The following is a 27,141-nucleotide window of genomic DNA, read 5'->3' as shown; positions in this document are numbered from 1 at the left end:
CACTGGCAATGAGCTACTCGAGTGCAGAATTTACTGTTTTGTGTATTGGGAGGTGCATGTTGATAGGTTCTCTGCCTTTTGGTTTGAGGGGCTGGTTGTGCATGTACCTGCATACAATATCTCCTGTTGCAGAACCAGTTTGGGGTTGTTTTGATTCAAGTGTCCTTTTTAGGCTGCTTCTCAGACACAACTTTGTGTAAACAGATGCTATTTACAGCACGGAGGACTGCAGCTCTGCTCCAAGCAGGAACACCCACAACAGGAGTACAATGAAGTGTGAAATCTTTGCACTGTATTCTTCCTGAGCAACCAATTATGGACAGACGAAAGATCTGGCCTAGCCAAGAATCTTCATAAATTCAACCACAGAAACTATGCCTCTCCTTCACCACTACATTTACAAAATGGCAGAGAACAGAAAGAATTAATCGCAGCCGCTCACTAAGAAAGGGGCATATGTATAAGGAAATAGCGATGCGGTTTGCAAATTTTGCAGCTCTGTGCTGTGTCATTTCCAAAATGCAGGGATGCACCATATTTACAAGAATAGGGCGCACCCCTGTGTTTCTCCTACCACTGGTTCTAAAACATGGTGCCAAGCACAAAAACAAACTCCCTTGCGCCATAGTGCAATCATGCCTGCGTTGAGGGGATGATTGTTTATGTGTCGGAAGGTGTCCCTTCCAATACATTAACAATCAATAATGGCGTTTTGCTCTTTCTATGTATGCTGCATAATGCAGCACATATAAAAAAAAGCAGAAACGAGGAGAAATAAAAGTATTTCTCCTCATTGCACCAATCTAACCCCTGCTTTTGCATGGCATAAGTTTTTGGTCCTGCCTCAGATTTACACATCCTTATAAATATGGATCAATGTCAAAAGGCAATGGGTGTTGCAGTGGAATGGCCACAGAAACACCCATTGCACACCCCTTTCACGCAGATACCTGTGTGAAAGGGTATCATATTTACAAAGCATTGTAAACATGGTGCAGGGCATTGCGCCACCAGAACGTCAACAAAAATGACATTCCACTAGCGCAATCCCCTTGTACATATGCCCCAATGTTCATAGAATTTTTAAAGCAAGGACTGTCTCCACCCCACTAACTTCAGTGTCTGATTCTCCACTTTCCATTCAGAGGAATAAAGCCATTACGTTTCCATTTTCTGGTTGGGTCTCCTCTTTCCCCATCTTGTGCCATGCTGAAGCAGAGGCATCCAAACGGATCCACTTTGCTTTTGTATTTAATGAAATAATACAAACTTTAAGGGCTTAATAAGATAACCATAAAATCTCCTTTTGATGCTTACATTATTTGCACCATATATTCTCTCAATTTTCTATGATCATCAGGTTGCTGCTTTCTTGACAAGCTGTGTAATTTGCTCAATATTTCCCAAAATATTCATCCTCGATACATGCTCTGAAGGCCTCCTCTATATTGTTAAAACTCTGCATGAAAAACTGACCTTGACTTGTAACTTACGATTGCAGCCTCCACGGGGTGTGGAATTTAATAAAATATCGACTTGTCCATGGGGCAAGTTGCTTCATTAATCTACTTGTCCTGTAACAAAATCTGCTTGTCCGTTTGATGCTATGTAATGCAGCAACAAATTATGGCAGCAATCTCATTATATAAGAGCTCTGATATAGGCTCACATCATAATATGGTTTGAATACTAGCAATTTCCTTATATTGACACGTTTCTGCAGATCTACATACTGGCTTTGAAGGAAGTGGTAAGCAATAGTTCTAGGGTTGGAATGCCATTTTGAGTGTGTGCTAACCTACTAACTTGCATGTTTTAAGGGTTTTCACCAACACTTCTCTAATCTTTTCCCATACTGAGAAAGGCTGGAAATTTCTCCAGACAAGGGTAGATGTAAAATGTCTTCCAGGGTTGGGAAAATGAAGTGATTTACGGGAAAGGGAACTTGAAAACATTCAGTTTTGTATATGAGCAAATCTTCACATGTAGATTTGCTCATGCTAAAATGCAGTTTACAAATATTTTCTAGGAGTACGATTACTTGGCCTACTTTTGTAAGTTCTTGTGAATTCATGAAAGCCAAATATCTGCAATTAATGCAAAGACATATACCATGGGTGCACTTTTGAGACTTTCTTTATTAATTGTGCCCCTAATTAGGTCTGACGTTAATCATGACCTTTAGTGTTTATTAAAATTCTGTCTCTCTTTTGGTCTATTGACGGGCTTCACCGTGAGTGACAGCATTCTGCTCTTTCACAAGGAGCATATCGGCACACAAAGTAGTTTTGTTCAGTGCAAGGAGCTACTGTGGCAATGTGTGCTTTTTGAGACCAAAAACTATTTTTGCTTTCGTCAGTGTTTGGTATAATGGTGAGGGCCCAGCAGCTCCCACTCCAATAATGTCTTACAAAAAACATGCCAAAACAAGTCACTCACTGACAAAACCAAAAGGCTGACCACCTATTTCAGACCTATGGATTTGCCTATGCCATGTTTCCTATAATCTTATTGAAATGGTTACACTTATTTTCCATTATGAATATTTTTGAGAAGTACTAGCATACATTAACACATTGCACTAAATGATGCTGCAAAGAAATGATACCTAAAACTTTACAGGACTTTAGCTAAATGTTTTTTTCCTAATTGAATTTTCTTGTGAACATTTTATTTTGAAAGCAAAGAATCATCAATCTTGCTTTCAAGCTTCTGCAAATATTTGTATCTAATTAGAGAGCATTCTGGGAGCATTATATACATAGCCTCATATTGCTAAACATTGAAAATGTGTGTCCACATTTTCATACTGGAACCACTGTCAGTAGTGCAGTCACAGCCAACGACATTTACTTAGAGCGCTCACCCTAAAAATAAAAGCTTTGCATTAATGAACCATGAGTACACGTTTGAACAGCATTAATACACAGATACAAATATTACCTTAACAGCAGGCAATGCCTTTCAATGAGCCATAATGTGGTGCTGTATACTGGCAGCCAAATGGTTTGTTCTGTAGGAGGCTGGGCCTACTTGTCCCAAGGACAAAATGCACATGCAAATTTGTTGCCCTTGACCCCAAACAATATGTCCTGGGTGTTGGGCTATAGGAATGCCACATCCCTGTGTCTCTCCTTTTTGTTTTCACATGCCACTCTCATTCTTCCGACCTCTACACAATACCTGTCTCTGAGCACAGTCTACTCTGTCACTTATGTCTTTGCCTTAATCTCCATTTTTGCATTTCTGCAATTTGTCAACATCTTGCCCTAAAGTTGGCAGCAGGTGCCCTTGTAAATAATACACAGGGATGCCCTCTGCTTCATTTAACATTCCAACCAACCATCTGCATGAACTCACATACCTCCTACTAATGATCATAACTGCTAATATTTTAATTTACAACAAAGAAATGTAAGTAAATGCAAGTGAACAATATTAATCAAAATAACTAACAGAAAAGTATCTACTAAACTAGGGTTTCAGGAACAGCTTGCTGCCCAGCATAAAGCGCTTCAATGCCTCGCCAGGAAGAGTAGGTTTTATATATATCCACTTCACCGCGCTAGAGCCAGCAACCAACGATTCCCGCCTTGCTCGCCCAAAAATAACGGACACGGACCTTCAAGTTGGTGCAGATTATTTTATTCCTTGCAGAGTAGTCGCCTTAACGTTTCAGCTCTGTGGAGCCTTGATCACATGACAACGTGATTCATTACAGTGCTCATATTTAAAGTGACAGTGCTTAATTGTAATCAGACTTCGTGACTTGTTGCAGCATAAACACAGAGGAAAGATCCACAAAACGAGTTGCCTGGTTTTCAAGGACTTGCGGCATTTAGGATTATGCACAATAATTATTCAATACATGTAAGAATTTGTGCAAAATATGCAAACAGTACAAAAATATATGAATAACCCATAATTAATAATGAACTGTCGATACAGATTTTGTGTGCCAACCATATGTAATCGCAATAAGATAATATCCTGATATCAGAATTACCCTCACCGCCTACAGATACAAAATATAATGAGGCCGAATAATAGCAACCATAAATTCCATATTGTAGAACCTTGGGTAAATACAGCATATTTAAGCATGCAGCATAACTTTATATCACCTCCATACTTGTATAATACTGTTTGTTTGGAAAACGGAATAAATGCCCCTACTCTCTAGCTACTTTACCTAAGTTAGACTTGGGAATGTAATAGGTGAAGTGCAAAAATATGCTAATGTGCAAATTGGCAATGTAAACATAATATAGGTTTAGAATATAAAGATCCCTCACTGTATATCAATTACACTTGGACAAATTATATAAACAGAGCAAAAAACGCTGTGGTGCAAATATGCAATGTAAACACAGTACACATAGGACATTTTAGCTGTTTGATCACATGTATAATACTGTTTGTTTGGTTGACGGGATAAATGCCCCTACTCTCTGGCCACTTTACTTAAGTCAGACTTGGGATTATATAGGTAAAGTGCAAAAATACGCTAATGTACAAATTGGCAATATAAACATATTATAGGTTTAGAATATATAGATGCCTCACTGAATCTCAATTACACTTGGCCAGATTATCTACACAGTGCAAAAAATGCTGTGGTGCAAATATGCATTGTAAACACTGTACACATAGGACAATATAGCTGCCTGATCACATGTATGTGGCATTCTAATCAACAAGGCAATCTTTCAACAAGGCTAGTTGTGCAATCAAAAGCATAAAATACTAAGTAAAATCCTTTCGTTTATCTCATTGCATAGTGGCACAGAAACCCTTTTGTTACCTGTTTGCTAAACTTGAAGTATATGCCTTCACTTTGCAAGCGAGATTCCCAAAACCAGAATCATAGATAACAATAATAATGGGGCTCAATCCCCTAGTGTTTTAGAGCTTATCGCCATACTGCCTTCTTCTAGTTGTAGTACTCATTCAGTGCATAAGGGTCTGTTATATGTGAGTAGATAGTGTCCTTAAACCTTAAAGAGTATCACCTAACAAGTGATAAAAACTGTGGATAAGGAGGAGGAGCTTCGCACGCATCCGAGATGGCCGTGTGAGCACAGGGCTCCCGAAGACCCTCGCTGCCTCCCGCATTTATCCTGTACAATATCCTGATTTGATGGAAGATCATTGAAGACACAACCCGGCTGATGTACTAGCAGGTTTTTGGGTCGAAATCGGACACAGAGTCCCCGAGCTTTGCCGTCTTGAACTTTGCGGCCTTCTCCATGGAGCAGCCTGGACCTTGAGTGGTGGCAGTGCCCGGGTCGTAATTCGACAACAACGGCTTGCGGGGATCGGACCACAGCCTCACTTCACTTTCGGTTTCGTTTCTCCGGCGCACTGCCTCATATACGCGGTGTTTCTGTTGATCGGACGAGCCCCGATTCCAGCTCATTGAGTTTCGGGCGGGCGACTGTTTGGCTGTGGCCTCCACTTGGCTCAACTTCGTCTCCTGTGTTCCCGTGTGTGACCTTCAGGAGCCATTTGGACCAGATCCCAAGCAACCCTTCGGGGCACCCGACCCGCCATGACGGGCAAACCTGAGGGTGAGAAACGGAAGGTCAAGACCACCATCCGTGGAGGTTCTACCCAGACGAACGTCATGGATCGCTATACACTCTCTAAAGGATCCCCTGGTGGCACACCTAAGACCCGGGAGGAGGTCGTCGACGATCCTGCTGTGTTGGCGAACTTAACACAACAAGACGTGATGGGCGCCATTGCGGGCATTCAGTCTTCTATTGGCCAACAATATGAAGCCTTGGCCTTGAAGCTGGACACGGTGGCTATCGATGTCAACCTCATTCGCACTGACTTGGCCAAGACGAATGAGAAAGTGTAGTCATTAGACCTGAAAACATCCAGCCTTACCACGGACGTGTCCGACTTGCAAACAGAAGTGCGCAATCTTCGATATGCTAATGACTTTTTTGCTCGTCGCTTGGAGGATTTTGAAGGCCGTGCACGGCGCAATAACGTGCGTATTATTGGGGTCCCGGAAGAATCTAGTCCACTCGCCACTGATCTTCGAGTGGAGGACCTCATTCTTAATCATCTGGCACCAAAGGGCCTGAGCAAATTCTTTGCCATCGAACGTGCGCACAGAGTGCCAGGGGGACAGGCGAAGCCCGGTCTTCCCCCCATCCGATCATTGCACGGATCTTCAACTTTAGAGATCGCGACGCCATTTTGCAGGCGGCACGGACAAGTGGCCCTACGCAGTTTGAGAACGCCGCTGTGAATTTTTATCTAGATTTTTCTCAATCGGTCCAGAAACAACGCATGGGATTTCAAGGTGTAAAACGGCGACTAAGAGACATGGAACTAAAATATGCTATGTTATTCCCGGCCCGAATGCGTGTTGAATATGACAATCGAACATTTTTCTTTACCAGGCCTGAGGACGTGAGTGATTGGTTGGACACTATACCGACTCGTCGCGCTGGCCAGGAACATGCTGGTGGTGCGGAAGGGGGACTAACGGACCAAGAATGATTTCGGTGCCTGTGTCCGGAACAATTTTCAGCGCGATCGGCCGGAGTTCACTGCCTTTATTGATCATTCCGTTTGTATCCTCGGAGGTAGCGGGGAAGGCGGGACCCTTTCCTCCTCTGGGGTATTCTTTGTGTAGATTAGTTCATGTTTGTAATTGCTAGGGCGACAGGCACACTGCAAATTGGGGTGGCTTTTGAGTCGGTGCAGGGGTACAGGGTGGGGGGGAGTTGTGTTGGGAACCTTGGGGGGGGGGACGAGTTCTGGGATTGTTTGCTCCTTCTTTTTCAAGGCAAGGTACTTTCATTATCTTTGGCACTGGTGTGATGCTCGTTTTGCGATGGGAGTTCATTTTGGACTTGGATGGGGGTAGGGTGTTGAAGGTATTATGCTGGAATGTGAATGGGTTGGGTGATCGCATAAAGAGAGGGGTGGTCATGCAGCTGTTGCGGCGCCTTTCGCCTGATGTTGTTCTGTTACAGGAGACACACTTGATAGGAAACACTTGTCACGCTCTTAATAGAAGGGGTTATCGTCTTGCTGCCCACTCTGGTTTTACATCTAGTTCTAGAGGAGTGGGTATTCTGCTTAGGGTTTCCCTTCCCCTCGAAGTTGACGATGTGATCCTCGATGCCAGGGGTCGATATGTTGCACTTGTCGGGCGGTGGGAGGGAAAGCCAATCTCGTTGGTGTCAGTTTATGTCCCCCCGGGCTTGCAATCCACGACATTCATGGACCTGGGGCGGATGGTGCTGGGTCTCCCTGAGGGTGTCTTGATACTGGGTGGTGATTTTAACTCCGTCATTTCTGGCAGGAGAGACCGCTTTCCCCCCGAAATCTTCCTGCTGCGCAGTCCTGGTTGGGCGACTTTCTGGAAACACTGGGCCTCATAGACTGCTGGAGATTAATGCACCCAGAGCAAACACAGTTTACGTTTCACTCGGGGGCTCATGGCAGTCTTTCTAGATTAGATTATATCCTCATACCGGCTGCACTGTCCCCCTCGATTGGAGAGATTAGACACCTGGCCAGGGGCATATCGGATCATTCCCCTATTTGGTTTCATTTTACTCTTAGCATTGGGGCTGAAGGCAGGGTGGCTCCAATTAACCCATGGTATCTCCCCAACCCCAAGACACGCGCTGAATTAATTAAATCATTTGATATGTACTTTGCTGAAAATGTTGGTTCTGTATCCTCACCTGTTTCGTTGTGGGAAGCTTTTAAGACTGTGATCAGGGGACAGGCATTGTCTTTGGTGGGATGTGCCACGAAATGTAAGAACGAGGCAATTGTTCAGCTCGAAACTGAAATCACAGACCTGGAAACTGCATTGGAGCGGGGGGTGTCTCGAGAAGCATTACATGTCCTCCACCTTAAACAATTGGAATATAAAACTTTGGTTACTGATGCGGCAAAGACGATGAGTAGGGAGCAACAGGGGCGGCTCTATGATGTGGGTGATAAAGCAGGAAAATTGATTGCCTGGCTGGACAGAAGAGAGAGAGCGAATTGAGTGGTTCCGGTGATTGTGACATGTGATGGTGTGAGTGTAACTGATCCTGTTGGCATTTTTGAATGCTTTGCTGATTATTTTCGAGAGGTCTATACCTCGGTGTCCGACAGGCCTGAAGAGGATTCGCATTTGTTGCTTCGAGACATAGCGCTACCCTGTTTGTCGGCATCGGAGCGTGATTGCTTGGATGCCACGCCCTCGGTGGATGAGGTGGCTCTCGCGCTGCGCTCCCTTCGCTCCGGCAAGGCTCTGGGTCCCAATGGCCTTCCTGTGGAACTGTATAAGTTACGCCCTGATACTTTGGCTCCCCATTTACGTGCTATGTTTCTGGCTGCGCGAGATAATGGTTCCCTCCCCCCAGATCAGCGTCTTGCGACCATTGTGTTGATCCATAAGGAGGGTAAACCACGAGATCGCTGCTCGTCTTACAGACCCATTTCGCTTTTGAATGCGGAACCCAAGATCCTTGCCAAATTGCTTGCCAATCGTCTGATTACGGTTATTGGCGACCTGATTCATCCGGATCAATCCGGCTTTATCCCGCACCGTAACACGGCATTGAATTTGCGACGTCTGCATGGTGTTCTCGCGAGGGCCCCGACGCTGCGTGAACCGGCCATCTTGGCGTCCTTGGACGCCACGATGGCCTTTGATACAATCGAGTGGTCTTATCTCTGGGCGGTACTCGCCAAGTTTGGATTCGGCGCAGGTTTTATCGGTTGGGTCAAACTCCTGTATGAAACACCGCTAGCCCAGGTGGTGGTTAATGGCCGCGTCTCCGTGCCTTTTACTCTCGGTAGGGGCACACGACAGGGTTGTCCGTTGTCCCCACTCCTTTTTGCTCTGGCGTTGGAGCCTCTTGCCGCCTGGTTACGGTGGGAACCCTCGATGAAGGGTATATGCTGGACGCCAGAATTTGAGGATCGCATTTCCTTATATGCGGATGATATTTTATTATACCTTACCTCTCCCCAAAAATCGCTCAATGTGTTGTTTGACATACTTACCTCCTTTGGGAAGAACTCGGGCCTCATCATTAATTGGTCGAAATCCTATGTTTATGTACTGGCGGGTGATGTTCCTCGTTTGCCACGGGGCTGTCCCATCCAGTTGTCGCAATCAGTCTTTAAGTACCTGGGTGTGTTTATCTCCACGGAACCGGCAGTTCGCTACGAACGTAATTTACTCCCTCCACTCCAGCGGTTACGCTCCGATGTGGCCCGTTGGAGTAAATTACCGTTGTCTCCCCTAGGACGCGCGGCCCTTTTTAAGATGATGTCCTTACCTCGGTTCCTATATGCCCTACAGAATAGCTTTGATGTTATCCCGTCGACATATTTTCGGGAAGTAGAGTCGTTGCAGAGGCAACTAATATGGGACGGACGTTCACGCATAGCTCTTCCGAAATTGACATTCCCCTGGTATGATGGTGGTATAGCGCTCCCGGATATTCCTAGGTATTACTGGGCTTCCCACCTTGCTGCTATCAACCACGGGATGTATGGCCCGGCGTTGAATCCAGCATTCGAAATGGACAAGTGGCTGCTCCCGGGTGGTGATTATTATAGGGCACTTTACTCAGGACCTTCCCGTTCACAACTTACGGGACCTACTGCTATAGCTGTGCGGGTGTGGCATAGCGCGACGGCGGCTATGGGCTGGAGTGATAAATTAACGGGTGCGACACCGCTCTATGCCTCTGCGAAGTTGGGTGGCCTATGGAGGACGAAGGGATTTGATAAGTGGGACATGATCGGTATTGGTAAAGTGCGTGATCTCTGGGTTAAAGGAAAGGTTAAGGCCTTCTCCGAACTGCAAATGGAGTATAAACTGAGTGACAGGGAAATATTTCGTTAAATCCAGGTACGTCATGCTCTGAATTCTGTGTTGCCAGTGGGCAGTGCTGTTCCGGATTCCTCCCCCCTCGAAGATCGTATACTAGATGGCTATGTGCCGGATAGCACTATCTCACTGTTCTACAAGAAAATGATCAATGACCGATAGGGTCTGCTTGATCGCCTCCGTGAGGCCTGGATTGCTGATGGTATTGAACTGGATGATGAGGATTGGCAGTCCGCGATCTCCTCTCCCAAGGAGGTGGCGATTCCGGCCCACCTCCGTCTGGTCCAACTCAAGATCCTCCACAGAATCTATGTCACTGGTCCCCGTCTAATTCATATGGGCTTCTCTAGTGATGGTATGTGTCGGCGTGGGTGTGGTCTCCTTGGCACCTATCTCCACATCATATGGGAATGCCCTGAGGTGGTGCGCTTCTGGAAACGTATACATGAGATTATGGATGATGTCACGGGTGTTGTTATGATGCTGGAGGCCCGACAATGTCTATTGAATGTATGGGGTCCGAATGACTATGATGTGTCGCAGCTTCGGTGGGTGACTTTGGCCAATATGGTTGCAAAGAGTGATATTGCCCAGTTGTGGGGATCCCCGAGACCGCCTACAGTGACTGCTGGGAAAGAGAGTCTGGACTGGTGCATGTTTCATGAGAAAACAGTATATATTGCAAGAGGCAGGCCCAAAAAATGGGGGAAGATTTGGAATTCGTGGAACTTATACCGTGGCGATATTTGTACACCCCCGTTCACCGCCATTCAGAGCCCTTCCCCGTCACCCTGACCTATATCCCTTCCAGCTGTGGTATATCATACTGCTCATCTGCAATTCTGCCTCTGCCTCCCCCCCCATCTGTATTCAAAGACTTTTTTCTCCTGCTACCATGCTTCTCCCGTCCTCCTTGAGCACAGACCTAATGACTGTATTGTTATTGTACTGCCTTGCTTGTTTGTTTGATGTATTGTTTCTTTTGTGTTCAAATAATAAAAAGTTTCAAAAAAAAAAAACTGTGGATAAAAAACGTGCAAATATATACATACTAACAATACCTGGGTAAAATGCTCAACCTGTTCGGTTTGCATTGTTAATACATCTTGATTTCATAAGTCAAATTAAGTGGTTCTCAGATATTCAGTCTAGCCCTACAGATAGTAGTAGACAGAATCAACCCGTGACTGATAAAGTATCATAGTTCAAATAATTAAATTAATATCCCCAGCCGGGGATATTGTTTATCACTGACAAGATAGGCTCATAAGGGTAGGCAAGTACTCCATCTCATTCTCTGCCCACAGGATAGATACATAAAACCATAAATTATTATCACTAAGGTAATGCCAGCCGGCTACCTCTATAAGATAAAATTCATCTTAGTGCCTATCATGTCATCTTTTTGCTATGAATTATAATGATATATATATATATATATATATATATATATATATATATATATATATATATATATGCAATTACAATTACAATATCACAATTTGCATATTTACAAAAAATGTTCTTGAAATTAAACAATTTCAGTTAAGTTTGCTAACAGAACCAAGAAATTGCCAGAAATCATAGTCTGCAATTACGTAACACAGCAACCGTCTCAGCACGATGCACGGTGTTGAGATATAATTAAGGACACTATTCTTCAAGCAAAAGGAATTCAATCCAGACTCCATGGAGATAAAAGTATCCTGCTTTGATCCTTTCTATCCCTTGCCAATGTCCTTAGTTATCTGAACTAAATTGTTTATATTGTTTAATTGTATATATGAAAAAGCCATTGATTTCATTAGTTCTTTTGTATTTTGTATTCTGGCTATATTTATAGCAACATGAACCTAAGCCAGTGGAAGACATCTCTTATATTTATTTCTAAAAGTATCAGTGGGATTTAGCATCAATTGCTGTCATAGGCTAACCACCGTTGCCAATTTCCTGGAAAAACTATGCAACTCTAAGAACCACATCAAAAGGAGGAGCAATCGAGCCAGGAACATTTTAGTACTCAGGTTATACAAAAGAACATAAGGTATCAGTGATTTTTGTGCTCAGCTACCATGTACAAAATGTGATCTTGGTGCTCACTCCTGCGACCTGAGCCCTGTTTCAATACTCGGACACTTGTTTTGCCAACTTCGCATGTATCACCGGACGAGCGTTTTCTCGTTCTCAAAACGCTCATACAATGATACATGCGAAGTTGGGCAACCCAAGTGTCCGAGTATTGAAACAGGGCTAATAACAGAATTGAGCTCTAGTGTGACGAGGTGGACAGCTGTTACGAGAGGCCTTGGCTACTACCCGTCACTGTGTATACAGAACAAAGGTCCCGAAAGGTGGATTAAAACCCATGCCCTGAAGAAATTGCCTCTACCACATACAGGCAATGAAACATGTCGGCCCATCATTATGTGGTCTGCAATCATGCAGTTGGTTTTTAATTTGAATAGGCCCATGAGTTCAGAATAAAGTGGTTTGGTGACGGTGTCTTCTATCTTAATTTTAACCTCAACGGGTTGTGTTTTTGTCAGTTGACACACATTTCATTTTCACTAGTTTTCTGGACACTATTGTTTTTCCGAGATAGCGACTGATGATGAAAGACGTGGGCACAACTGGTGATAATTAACCAGTAAGCTCTGTTGGTGTTGCGTACGTGTGGCGCTATCTCCTGTTTCACTTTTTTTCACAAATGCATTAAGAATGCTATGTCTTAAATACACCTGTTGAACTGGAGGGGTTTTGTTAATAACACAGTGACTGTTATTTGAAAGTCCGTGGTATCAAATTTGAAAAGATAGGGCCAGCGTGAGTAGGGGCAATACCTTGGAATCACAAAGGATTGTTGTTGGGGTGAAAAATAAATTCCCATTTCCACTTAGGAAGTCTAAAGAATTAAGTGCCCGTGTGGATCAGGTCTAATTGTATTTGTTGAAAATTTTCATTCAACATAGGGGATCACTTGCTACTATTAAATGTATCACCAGATTTAAAATGAGTGCAATCTTTATAAATGGCAGGAAAATACCATGGGGCAGGTTAAGATATTGGTTGGAAAGGCTCCGAACATCATTCGGTTCATCTGAACCAGAGTGGGCAGCCTTGTTTCCGACCGACTCAGAAACATTTCCAACTGGCCGATTACGATGGACTCTCCAACTCAGTTCTGATTCGTGTCTGAACGGCAATCGGAGACTACAAGCCAGTCGGAGCTGACTCGCACGTCTCTATGGACTGCGTTACTGGCTGAGCGATTATGATGTCAGATTTGGAAAGCCTTTCCAAAACGGTTTGTCCAACACGGACTGTCTGTCGGAATCTGACTTTGTGGACATGTAGCAGGCCCCCCTTCAACCGGACGCCTCCTGTTGGGGGCCATGGGGGTACCCAAGGGCCCCCCTTTCCAACCATGTACAGTATGGCAGGCACCTTAGGGTGTCTGCGACAGGGTGCAAGGTTTTCTGCAACCACCACATTTTTCAATGGGAGCCCGTATTGTTGGTCAGAAAACAGGCTCTCATTGAAGTCAATGGGAGTCCGACCGAACAGTGTTCGGAAACATCGTAATCAGTCGGTCGGACTCCCAGAACCCAAGTCGGTAGGAAACCATTCCGAAACCGAGTCGGCCGGAATGCTTTCCAAACAACATCATAATAATGAGGCCCTAAGTGTTTGAAATTAGTTTTTAATTCAATTTAAACTTTATGTAAGCTTTTTTTTTAAATAAAAAAACGAAAAGAGCCATCTTATCTCTTAAAAAGACATATTTTAATCTGCTTAATAGTTTTCTCTGGTTGGCTTCAAAGGAGGTAGATAAAACACAAGCCACTTAGCATGAGTCACCCAGATTGTTTTTTCCAGAGGAGAAAACACTTGAGGCAATACTGGTTGGCCTGGTGTTCCATACCCACAATTACTGAATGCAGAAATACCAGCCCTTGTTTTACTAGGTACAAAGAAGCACCAAGTATGACCATAGAGGTTTCTGCTGACAGTTTCCACATGCTCAAAACAGGTCACAGTGTCTGTGGAAACGATACCAACATTGAGAAAACCTGTGCTTTTTGACTTGGTAACTTTGGATCACTTACGTTATTCTGCAATCAAGGGTCAGTAACTGATGATGGCCAGAAACTGGTGCAGACATACCAACTAAATCATTAATTCTGACCCTAATATGTCCTCACACAGTTGCCGGCCATTTCATAATGAGGGCCTTTGATTTTAAGGGCCAAATTTGCACAAGGCTCAAAAACAAACCCGTCTCCTCTACATATATGTAGGGTATGCATTGCATAACTTAAGGCGAGCGACAAAGCAACACTGATGGAATTCGCATGTTGAAGTGTAAAGGCATGCCTGCATAACTTACTATGAATGTTGGAGTAAGTATCATAAATTTAGGCATTTTCATGAGCGTGACAAAAAAGAGGCCAGAGTAAGGCAATTTAAATGAAACTGAAACACTCACAAATGAGTAATAATTCTGTTTCTGTTGAAGCCTGTTAGAAATGGGATTTCCGGTTGGCTAAGGCTTGCGCCAAAGTCAGGCAGAAACCACCATTCCTACGTCAGGGCAAGGGAGTTACACACCAAGATAACCCCTGCTCACCCCCGTTCGTAACGTGACACGAGCAGTAAGGCTTATCCTGGAGGTGTTTGCGCGTGCACCCAGCAACAACACCCAAGGCCCACCACAAAGGAAATCCACACAAGGTTATATATAAAAATAGCCTTTGTAGCATACCAAAACACATTAGATAAAAACACACACTTTACAATGTGCCAACAGGCACGGGCAGAATTTACAGGGAATATGTACAGGACAGGGCCACAGGGACCACTGTCAGGAATATGCACTTTTAGAACTAGAAAACTTGATAGAATTAGCATTTAGAACATAGAATATAAAATCACTGTAGCACAAAATAGGAAATAGAGCACACAACCAGTAATCACTGGTAACAGGTAAGTACCACCTACGCAACCCTAACCACCTTAGGAGAATGTCACGCAGGGAACAGGACCTCTCTAGTAACACCTGTACTAAAAAGAACAACCACCTAAGTATCACAATACATGTAGGGATATAAGCATGAACACATTACACATGATGCATCACAACATTCAGAGGTGTAGGGAAGAAAACACATGATGCATAAAAACACATTCAGAGGTGCAGCACAGAACAATTGCGCAGAATCACATAAGCCACAACCTGTGACTCCCAAATGTCAGGGGGGGCCTCAACGGAGCAGCTGCCCACTAAGTCCTGGGCAGCTGTAGCAGGGAGCCTGGCACCAGCGTGCCTCCTGAGCCTCCTCTGTGGACTCTAACTAACAAAATGCCCCCGTGGAGCCTCGTGGGCTCAAGCCACCAAAACACTTGTGACCCCGTGAGCCTCGCTGTGCTCAAGAACAAATGCGGCACTCAGGAGCCTCTCAGGGCTCGTAAAACAAATATGCCCCGGGTGGGGGAGGAGCGGCCCGCTGCCAGCTTTGGCCGCTCTACCCTCCTCCGTGCCCCGGTATCGTTGGAGTCCCACTCGGGGGACTCGAGAACAAATGTGGCCCCCAAGAGCCTCGGGGGCTCTAGAACAAATATGCCCCCACGAGCCTCTCGGGACTCGGCAACAAATGGGTCGCCTGGGTGGAGCCTCTGCGGGCTCGAGAAGTAACTCGCCGCTAGGGTGGAGCCCCCCTCTCTGGGGGACTCAAGAACAAAGTAGGCCCCAGACGATGGAGTCCCACTTGGGGGACTCTGAGGCAGGGAATGCCCCGGGCGAAAGCCTGCACCACTGGGGGGGGCGGGCACCGGTAATGTGCCCCGATGGCCCCCCTCTCGAACCCGGAACACTCACCGAGGTTGCGGAGTCCTGCTGCCTCCGCTGTGCTGCGGCCGGACTCTGCTTCTCCCCGGGGCCCCGCTCTTCTCCTTTCGGCAGCTGCTCCTACCGGTGACTCTCCCTGGACGAGTGCTGCAGGTTGCGAGGTCCCGCCGGTGGCCTGGCCAATCCCAGCGCGGCGGCCTCGTGACGTCACGCCAGCACGTTCGGGGAATCCGGAGCCGGCGGTGGTAACTTCCTTATCGACGAGGGGTCAGCGCCCTCAAAAATAGCGGAATAACGTGGGGTGGGCACCCGCTCGGATACTGGGGCAAAGTACCCAGGCACAACAATCGGCACAAAGCGGCAAAATAAGCGGGTGGCACCAGTCAGGGGTTAAATTAAAAGAAGGACCCCGGCAACATGCGGCGTGGGCAGCCGCAAAAGTGGAATAAAAGCACTTTGAGCACTAAGGGCAAATCCAGCGCTTCCAGGCGCTGGAGGCTCCAGCAAAGTACAAGTAAAGCGCTCCTCAGGCGCTAGAGCCCCCAAAGTCCTGCACAAAGTCCTTCAGGGGTGGGGGGCAAGGCTGGGCCCAGGATCCAGCTCACAGGGTCCTCCTAGGCAAGGAGGCAATCCCCAGTGGCGGTCCTCCTGGCGCCCAGCAGCAGCAGCAGGACCCCTTCGCTTGCATCAAGAAGAAGAACACTTTGTAAGGGGACACTGCCCCTTTTTATACAGTAAAAACCTTTGTCTAGGTGCAGGGTGGGGGAGAAATCAGTCGCAGCTGGTTTTGGAGCACTTTGTTTTCCTCAGCCACCATTTCCTTTCACTGGCCAGGCTAGGGACATTAGACACACCACAGGGGGCGGAGCCAGCATTGTGTGGGGAAAGCCCAGCCCTATTCAGGTCCCAGGTGCACTCCTCCCTCACATCACTCACCACCGGGGCAGACCCATCATGACTCATGGACCCAGGCTCACCAGCCAGCTCCAGCCAATCACAAGCCAGACACAAATTACACCAACATGCCAACTTCTAGAAGTGGCACTTCCACACTAGACACAATCACGCCGCATACATCATTGCGCAGCATTTAATCACACGAGTCCGCACATACCAAACTCGAGCCTGCACTCCCCACGCATCAGGAACTACCAGGGACACATACATTCCCCATGCATTCCTATGGGAGGGCAGGCCAATGTCACCACACGCACTCAGAGTGTGCACGCACTTTCCACTGGGACACAGTGAAAGTGCGCAGAACCCAAAAATAACTACCACTAGGTCTCCATGAAAAGCAAAAAGTTTTAGGGGTGAACCTGCCAGATTGGCCAAGTCCAACAAAGCCCAAATAGCAAGTGAGCCAGACATTGTAACATTTTCAAAAATATGCAGCATCACATTTCAATCAACGTCACATGCTCTGATGTCTACCAAGGGCTGACCAAACCAGTCATGTGCACTCTCCATTTTCTCTATGTAGGTTGCATTCAGCCTACATAGAGAAAATGGCCCCACTACAGGCGCCCGGCTGGGGCGCTGTCTGCTGCACCGCACCAATCACAACACGGCCAGTTCTGGTGCCGGCGGCTGGTAAACAGCCTGCCTTTAATTATGTAACGTGTTCCCTTCCCAGTGCAGGCTACAGAATGCATGTTGCCCCCCATGTACATTGTACAAGGTGATGGACATTAATATGGATTTTGGAATATTGGTGAAAACATTTAGAACACAGCTTACTACAATTCGCGAGATGGCGCAGAAGCTTCTTTTCTTTTTAGACGGAATTCTAGAAGGATTATTTCAAGTGATGTAATTTTTATCAGTATTTCACCAATTATTTACTCATTCGTTGGGCATGGATACTTTTAGTTTGAATGGTCTTTCTATTTCTATGAGCCATCAAGTACTAAAAACACACTTCCCAGATACTCTGCAAGGCGAGCGTGATTGTTTTGGAGCAGTGAGCACAACTTAGTAAGGCAGAATGCAAGGCGTCTCAACAGCTAGATCATTCCCTACACGTCATCTATCCTATGGTGTCTATCATAGTTCACCGTCTTTTTTTTGTTAATTCACTCATACATTATATGTGTGTGTTATCAACGATAGGCAATTTCATATGCTTTACACTGCAAAAGTTTTCTCCTCAAAAAGATGCATTGTAGTCCCATCCAAATACCCACGGGCACAGGTGCTTTTTTATCAGTTTTCAATTGTTATACCGAATCTGACAACGAGTACCATTTGGTTTTAGCTTACTCATTCCGATTAGTTTGCTTTTCACTTGAGGCGTCCGCTTGTACACAGGTATACTCATGAGCATTCGATAATCAGGGTGTTTTTGGACTAACTCTGTTCATGCCAATCCAAACACTTGTGTTTTACCTTCCACAAGCTTTCAGTACTTTCACAGAAAGAGACCTCAACAAGAAAAGTTGACACAGATTTTGATTGATATATGATTTCAATCATGATGATTTTATCTCCAGTGAAGGGATGGTTGGGTCGTGGTAAAGTTTGTTTTCTTATATCTTGTTCTCTGTGTCTTTTTACTTTAAGGACTACCCATGACATCTATTATTGTTTAATTTGTTCAGATACCGCATCCCATGATGAAGGGAATTGGCTTAAAATACATCGGGATGGTTTATTGAAACACGATGTTGAGGGTTGATGTCCTAATGAAATGGTGATTCCCTCATTATGATTAAAATTTCAACACTTCACCGTCACACTTAGGAATATCATCTTTGATCGTAGCAAGCGGTGAAGCTGCAAATAACCGCGGATGGATGATAAAGTGTGATGTACTGGATGCATGAAATGGGGGAATTCAAAACAGTTATACCCAGACAGGGACCTCAGTAGTGTGCAAGGGGATGTTCTTTCTATCCCAGGTTGGGAGAACGCACGTTGTACATAGCCCAGTCACACTATCATAGTTGGAGACGTGATTTTTTATTATGTTTGTTGTACTCAATCACTTACGGCAGGCCTGGCCGAGAACTCTTTGTGGGCATTGAGGAGACCTGACAAGGCCTCTCCTCTTGGTAACTCTACTTCACTGGTAGTGCACCATAGACCAACATGCCCTGAAGGAGGAAGGCGAGTTTGGGAGCATCCTTTTCTTCCCGGGTCTGCAAAGGCAGCGAGGAGTTCAGTGAAACTAATGGCCTTTCATAAAAGAGTTAGGACATCTGAGCTTGTGGCGCCCTTATGTTCTGAGCCATAATGTATGCTAAAGAAACAAAAGAAACAATTGATGGGCGGAATGCTGGACAATGCAAACATTCACCCCAAGTCACAAGGTTCTGGGTTTAATCCATCATTCTTTTGCTCATTACATCACCCTAAGCCATAATGTAACCAATAATTATCAAATCTGCATCAGTTATATTAAGAACAGGGGTTCTCCAGTGTGCAAACTTGTGAACATTCTTTTATTGTGTCAATTACTTTTTCGATTTGCAGTACTGATACACCAATGTATTTTTTCAGTCTGAGTTTAGATTTTCTATTTTTCCAAAATGAATCCTTTTCTCCCACCTGAACGTGCCTGTAGACAGTCTGTTAGACAGAGTCACTGCTCTCACTGGAAATATAAATGAAATATAAATATACTCTTACTATGTCAGCACATGTATACAGTAAGGTTGTGATAAACCGATTAAAAAACATGGCGATTCTGTGGCCAGAAATTGTAATTTGAAGACCTCAGCTTGCAATGCAATCTCTTTTCTCTTGTACAGCACATACTTTGAACGGAGTCACCTTCAGGCGTTTTTAATGGCCCATCATTAAGAGTTCTGGAGTAAAGGCTCAAGGCAATGTGAATTTTTCACAGGGCTTTGTCAGTGGGTCCAAAAGGTGTTCAGAATAATTGCCAATCCAATCCTTGGCCTCTCTGCTGAACAAAGAGCAATGGTCACTTATTCCAATTGCAATTGTGATTCTCTGGAACTGTGTGTGAAGGAGGTACACAGTTGCTAAAATATTGATGAGTGAAAAGTAAATTAAAATACAGTGTTTACATGTGAACTGGTGCATTTTGTGTTTAGCGGTTGTGAAGTGAAGGAAATCGGAGGAAGCGCATTCAGGAGTCAGAGAAAGGAGGCTGCTGAAGATAAACGATGTAGATGGACGAGATGTGGAGAGAAAAGGGTGCATGTGTTTAATGTAGAATGTGCATAACAGGCATGATTCAGACACTCTGAGGACCACTTCCTCTTCCCTAGACCTCAGTAATGTTTAATTCACAGTCTCAGAAATGGAACATTTTATTTATTTTAATATTTTTGCTTTCTCAAATTTGCTTAAAAATGCACCATAGGACCCTTCTTTAAAAAAAAATATTCAGGGGGGGAGAACCTCCCCTCCTACCACCCATCTCCCCCCGGTCCCGTCCCCCCCCCCCCCAACCCCCTTATGACAGTTGGGCTCGCTCACTACGCTCGCTCACCACAAGGCACTCATCCTAAACTTTTACGCCTCACCACATTCACCAGCCGCCACTGCCCTCACCCCCTACAAACCCAGCAGCCCACACCTAATATATAACTTAAAGAATATAATCACATGCTTTGCAGCTAATATCTTACTCCCTGCTGTTATGGTTCAAGCGATGGGATCAAAGCTATTCAACACCCTTCAGCGCCTGCTTAAGGTAAAATAAATTGTCCATGTCTGCTCAGAATTTTTCACTCTGAATGACCGGCAACGACTATCTCTTTAGCAAAAATATGAATTCCATTTTTCACATTAGGTTACTACGATTTGTCATTTACGTTCAAAAAGAAACAATTTGGCTGTTTGGACTGCACATTTTGTTCTTTCCTACCATTGGTTTGTGCTTCTCCCAGTTGAACGGCGCATCAGTCAATGTAATTATGGCGTGTATAACATTCCCCTGACCACTGCGCTCCTTCAGCTGTGCATGCTCACTGTGAATACGCAGTCTCCTTTGACTGACCTACACGCTGGGCGCCTTGCCACGGATGGACTCTAAATAATTTGTGCTTGTCTGGCACGGCAGTCTAAAACGATAGATAGACTCTAATTAAGGGATGAGTTAATGCATGGTCACCGCAGCCATCACATTTTACAATCTTGGACAATTCCTATTCGAGAACAATCTGGCGGCATCTCTCGGATTAAAGTGCCTACGCACGACGTGCCTGGCCGGCGGCCTCTTTCCTACTCCTCTGTGAATTCCATTGGATGTTTGCAGAGGGCTCGTGCCCTGCGTAGTACCGACGCACCTGCCACGCAATATTTGCTGCTGAAATGAACAACGAGGCCTGGTCACCAATCGCTAAATTAAGGTATTTCGAGGAGTTGAAGTATGCCACCGGACAGCATTCGGGATATATTCATACAGCTTATTCGCCTACTGTTTAGGTGATGTATTTCTGTGAATTGACAATATCATTTCTGACTTTTTTTTTATAATAAAAACAAAAATTTTACATAAACAGCGTTTGGAGTGGTGCAGTAGAGCCAACTCGACACTGCGGTATGTTTAATGAATGCTTAATCTCTTATTCATGAGGAACGATGAAACGTTCTCATTTTATATGGGAAATCTTTTTTACTTTATTTTTAGCCTGCGTTACAGTCACAACTGTAATGAAACCAACGTACCTGCTGATGCAGAGGGTGGCATTCACGAGGGCTGGTCTCACAAAGCATGTTTTCTGCCTTACTTTAGCCTTTAGGGTAAGTTACACCTAAAAATTCAGGCCTTGTTATAAAAGTAGTTTATGACTAGATGTGTCTCACCTCACCTAAGGCTTATACATACATAGTTATGCGTAACAAACGGTAAACATCGTTTACAACGATGTTTTCACAACGCGGTACCTTTACACCGCGGCTGTGACAACGCAAGTCGTTACCACGACTTGCGCTGGAGGGCGCTCAAGGTCTAAAAATAGTTAATTTACTATCCTAACACCTTCCCTAGGGTCCACGGGGACTGGTGTTAGAATAGTAAATTAAACTATTCGAAATCCGCGCCCCCCCAACGCAAGTCGTGGTAACGACTTGCGTTGTCACGGCCGCGTTGTAAAGGTATGCGTTGTGACGGTACGCGTTGTACCGTCATATATCCGTAACAAACTGATGCATTTCCGTGACTGGGAGTTTCTGTGAGTAGGAGTGAGTGCCCACGCCTGCCCATAACTTCCAGAAGATGGATTATAACTCAGGCGTGTGTATTTTTGGATGTAAGACCCACGAGTAAAGCTCAACTTCTTATAGAAAAAAAAATATGAAGTAGACCTGTAATGCTGTTTTTCATTATCCTCACACAAGAACTTTGCAAACAAAATGGCATTTTTTGAAAAGGTGAAATGTAATGTATGTAAACATGAAATGTAAACGCACCTGTGTAAAATGGACAGCATGAGAGCAAATTGATTTGTGCACGCAGGGAGGCCACATGTAAAATGTGCTAAGGAGTAAGACAGACCAGGAGTATGTGCAGAACAGAGTGGGGGTACATCCATAATTGGCGGAGGGAAGTACTATGTTTTGCACATCCTGGATGCGGACTCATGAAGAGACAGCCACAATGCAATGCAGGGTCACATATGTCCCCCGTCTGCCTTTGGCACGCCTGTACACCAACAACGAATTGGGATTGTACCCAAATCCTTCAGATTTCTCTTCGACTTAATGACCCCTTTTAAATGTCCCAGCAGGCCACCGTGCATGACATGTTAGTATATTTTGATAAGCAGATATACTATTTTTGGAAATGTCTTTGCAGATTCATCAAAGATGTATTATGTATGTTATGAGCAATACAAATGCGTGATTTTGTACTAATGGGTCAATCACAACTACAGAATAATGAAAATCTCTAGATGGTAATATGGGCTATTTGAAAACAAAAAAATCCGAATTTATAAACAACCTTCTCCTGAGAGATCACAGTCACCTCTACAGTACTCGCAAACTTACTCACTCACACCCACTCGGTCATATCCACATACTCACTTCCCCAGTGACCCAGCTCGATCTTTTCCGCCAGCTATTTGGAGTACTCTCACTAGCCTGTCATTGTGAATGAATGAATGAAAGGCATTTTTATACCGCACAAAACTTAGCCCCAAGGGGCATCAAGGAGCAATACAGACAAACATAAAAGTCCAAACTACCAAGTAGGCAGAATAAAACGCCATTGGAAAGGTGTGGAAAAGTAAATTTTGCCATGTTCTGTGTCCCTACGCTTCATCCATCATATGTTATGTGTGCATGACCAATATGCATATGTTATTCCCCATGCCTGATTAATGACGCAATTCCAGTTGTGTCCACCTCTAGTATGCTATTTTCCAGTCTTCGTGAATACTACGAATATCAGGCCTATGTAAAGTAATGTTGCCACGTTTCTTAGTGTGCACGTTATTCCATTATAAAATCCCCGTTTCTAGGCCTCAAAAGGGCCCGGACCACAGATTCAGCTCCTGTCTCCTGAAAGCCTCGCTGAGGAGCGATACAGCCCCCACCTGTATCCTCGACCCTTCACTTACTTCCTGCCTCGCAGTGCCCGGTGCAGCTTGGCTCTGCCTCTGAGTCTGCCAAAAGTATGTTATAGTTCCAGTTATCAGTTCAGTCCTCCTCCTCTGCATTCCTAAGCTACTGAACTGCATCAATAGTTTCCGTCATTGTCTAGCCTTCTCGTCTCCATGTTAGAGAAATACTGTATTTAATGGTCATTTAATATTCTCCATCACGCACTACATGTAGAATAATGCATGGTCCAGTCTTAGAATCAAGTTAGCTTCTCCCCTCATGACTTCTAGTTTATATCAACATGTTCCCTAAACATCAGATACCAGATAGGGTTTAGGTACATGTCGCTCCGACCCTTCAGACTCTAGTCTCTGCTCCTAGCACAGAGTTCATAGCCCCCAGCTTCTCCTAGTAACACGTCATTGCCAGTTTTCGCGCACCATTAGGTTAGAGGTCCCGGCTCCTTAGGTAGCCCCCTCCAAAGTTTCCGCCCATTCATGACATATTCTGTTACGTTTGCATCACATGTCTATGTATACTCCCAGTTACACCTCTTTTTACTGTTATCTCTCGCGACTGCTACGCGTCACGCCTTCTGCTCCACCCACTGCTACGCCTACTGCAATGTAATGCTATGTGTTTGCGCTATGTATATATGCCTGTGTTTTGTTATTGAATGCGAGCGCGCTCATCCCAGACCCAGCCCCGGCAGCTGCCGGGCCTTATTGTCCTATTCCCATGCAGGTTGTCCTGATCCTGTCCTTATGCTGTAATAAACCTGCAGAAACTCCTACTACCTCGAATCTTGACTCTTATTTTATTGAGCTATCTGTTATGCTATAAGTCTAGTCAAAAATAGGGTATTATTTATTTATTTACCACAAAGGCATAGTCAAAGGCATTGTGCTGTATGTGCCATGCCTTCACCTGCTGTCATTTGTAACTGCACGAGGCAGCACACAAGAGGCTACAAAAGGCTGTGCTTGTGGTTCCCAGAACAGCAGAATAATACCCTGAGAGGAAACCAGATGTGTATCATGCTTAATTAACTCACTAAAGTGCTGCAGTAGAAAACTAATGCTGTGAGGTGTACACAGGGTCAGAGCACTGCACTCAGAGAGACCTCTCTCATTCAGAAGTGCCTCAGTTTCATCCAGCTGCCATCTCAGCAGAACCTGGGCACTTGTGGGCATTCAGGGGCCTTCGTGACAGGGAAGCCATGTGTAACTCATAACCAATCTTTGAGGTGCCATACATATAGAAACAGTCATATGCTAGGTTCAAGTTTGTTCAGATGACATGGAGATAAAGCAATGTCTTATTAGGAGCAGGAATATGGGATATTGGGAAGGAAATGCTAATTTGTTAAAAGTTAAAGCATAGTCCAACTTTGAAATAATTGTTATAACTGAAGAGGATTCAAAAGTTCTTGTGCTGTCAATAAGTAGTTGCATATTATGTTCATTAGAGACTATCATTGTGTGAAAAAGGTGTTCCTCAATACTAATTGCTTCAGCTGGAGCATTAGATTCAATGGGGCAGATTTACAAAAATTTCACGCGGTGTTTTTGTCACAAAAGTGACACAAATTAGTAAAAAAAAATGTTGCCCGATTTTGCTTCCAGCACTAAACTAGTTTAGCCCTGGAATATATGTGAAAATAACGGCGGTGCTTTGCATTACTTAGTGCCAAGGGGGCATACCATGGGTTGGCATGGGTGTACCCAATTAAAGTAGACAGGGTTTAGTATCAGAAAGTAGTGCACCTTTCTACCAGGCACAATGAAGGAGAAATGTTTTTTTTCTCTTTTATTTTCTGACTTTCCATGTGTGCTGCACTGTACAGCACGCATACAAAGTTAGAAAATGTTTAAAATTATTCTAACCATGGTATTTTGTACTGAAAGGAGACACCTTTGCACTATGGTGCAACGGTGTCTCCGTGGTACACAGTAGCTAATTTCATCGCAGGCACTAGAGAGAGAGGAGGCGAGTGCCACATTTCAATGAATTTGGTGCTCTCCTGCTCTCTCTTTCTCACTCAGCACAGCATTTTCAGCCGCTGCACTGCGCTGCTTGATACATTGGTAAATCTGGCCCAACATGCCTTAACTTCTTGTTTTTAATCACTCTAAGATATTATATTGCATTGTATTTTAATTGCATTTATATAGCACATACTATCCCTGATAAGGTGTTGAAGCACTTCACTCCAGGCAAAACGGAGCTCTAGAGTGCATGATTAGCTGATTGTATTTATTTTTTTGCCATTTCCGTCTGTATTTATCCATATTTATTTTTCGGGAATTTTTTTCTGTATTTATCCACATTTATTTTTGCCACAAGCAAAAGCCGATGCTACAGCTAGCATTTTTCCACATTTATTTAAATTGACAATGCAAACATGCGCTCAGTTGTTATTGGTCAACACTATACATTCATCTGAAAACGTTGCCATTTGCAAAATGTCCAAAACATGCTTAAAAGTGCTATCACAGGCCATTTGTCTCAGAGCCTTGCAGTTTCTGTCATCTCCAGAGTGCCACATCCTCTCCCCCACTCAACACCATACTGCCCCACTAAGAGAAACTCACACTGCCTTCAGCTGCAACCCAATTGTGCCCCACCAGCGCTAAAGCTGTCCCTGGCCATCACTTTGAGGATTGATGTTTGTGTGTGCAGAAGTGAACAAGCATTTGCAATGCAATTGGTCTCGCATTTACGCTAGTTTAAGCTATTGGTATTGCAAATGACAATGCCTTTTATTTATCTGTTTTAAAAACCAAAACATAAATAAAAGGCATTCTGGCACATGCATCAGTATAGGCTTTTGCGATTCCTTAATAGCGATTATTAAGGAATTGCAATTAAGGAATTGCAAAAGCCTATACATGTAGGAATCGCTATAAAAATAGCGATTCCTACACAGTCCTTAATTGCTACTCGCAAATTGCTAGTCGCAATTAGGGAATGCTGTCCCATTGGCCCATAGGAATGAATTGGAGATTGCATGAGCAATTTGCGAGTACCAGTAGGTACTCGCAAATTGCTCATGCAATTTCAAGGGTACAAGCGTGTCAAAATGACACCCTGTTGCACCCCTGAAATTGATCTGTGCACATATGTTGCACACACACATTCCCTAAGGGCATGTGTGTGCGCAACATGAAACTTTGAAAAATGCACAAAAGTGCATTTTTCAAAGTTTTTGCAAATTACCATGAAGTTCAACTGGTAATTTGCTACTCCTATTAGCGAAATCGCTAATTTTTTAACTTTAATGCATTGCATTTATGGAATCGCAATTTAGAGATTCCTTAAATTGTTATTTTTGCATTTGGGATGATGCATCCCAAATGCAAAAATACCAGGTTGCAAAGGGGCAGATTCTGAGAATCTGCCCGTTTGCGACCGGTTTTTCCTTTGATGCATGTGCCTGATTGTCATTTACAATGCCAATAGCTCAAACTCAAGTAAATGCGAGACCTATTGCATTGCCAATGCTTGTTTTTTTAAGTGAGTGCTTGAAGTATGTGGACAGAAAAACAGACGCAACAAAGAACAAGCATTTGCAATGCAATAGGTCTAGCATTTACGCGAGTTTGAGCTATTGATATTGCAAATACCAATGCCTTTTGTTTTTGTTTTCCTTTTTTAAAACATAAATAAAAGGCATTATCATTTACAATGCCAATAGCTTAAACTCGGGTAGATGCAAGACTTATTGCATTGAAAATGCTTGTTTATTACTCCTTTGTCTGCTCATAACATGTTCCAGGGAGACTGGCAAGCTTCTTGTAACACTACTTGAATAGAAAATGTGGTGCATCTTGGCTGTTCCAAGTCTGTTGCTAAAGATTTGCCATGACCTGTGCCGTAAGAAGATGCACTGTTCCCCGGC

At 44.3% G+C, this 27,141-nt stretch overlaps 1 protein-coding gene across 1 annotated transcript in view; it reads left to right on the top strand.

Moving 5' to 3' along the window:
- Positions 1–27,141, top strand: part of CHRM3 (cholinergic receptor muscarinic 3) — a 2,680,897-nt gene that overhangs the window by 1,147,759 nt on the left and 1,505,997 nt on the right. The window lies entirely within an intron of this gene.

The sequence above is a fragment of the Lissotriton helveticus genome, chromosome 6, assembly GCF_964261635.1.
Source record: "Lissotriton helveticus chromosome 6, aLisHel1.1, whole genome shotgun sequence".
In the NCBI taxonomy this organism is placed as follows: Eukaryota; Metazoa; Chordata; class Amphibia; order Caudata; family Salamandridae; genus Lissotriton; species Lissotriton helveticus.
Note: the sequence above shows the minus strand (reverse complement) of the source record. Positions and strands in the feature narration are given on the sequence as shown.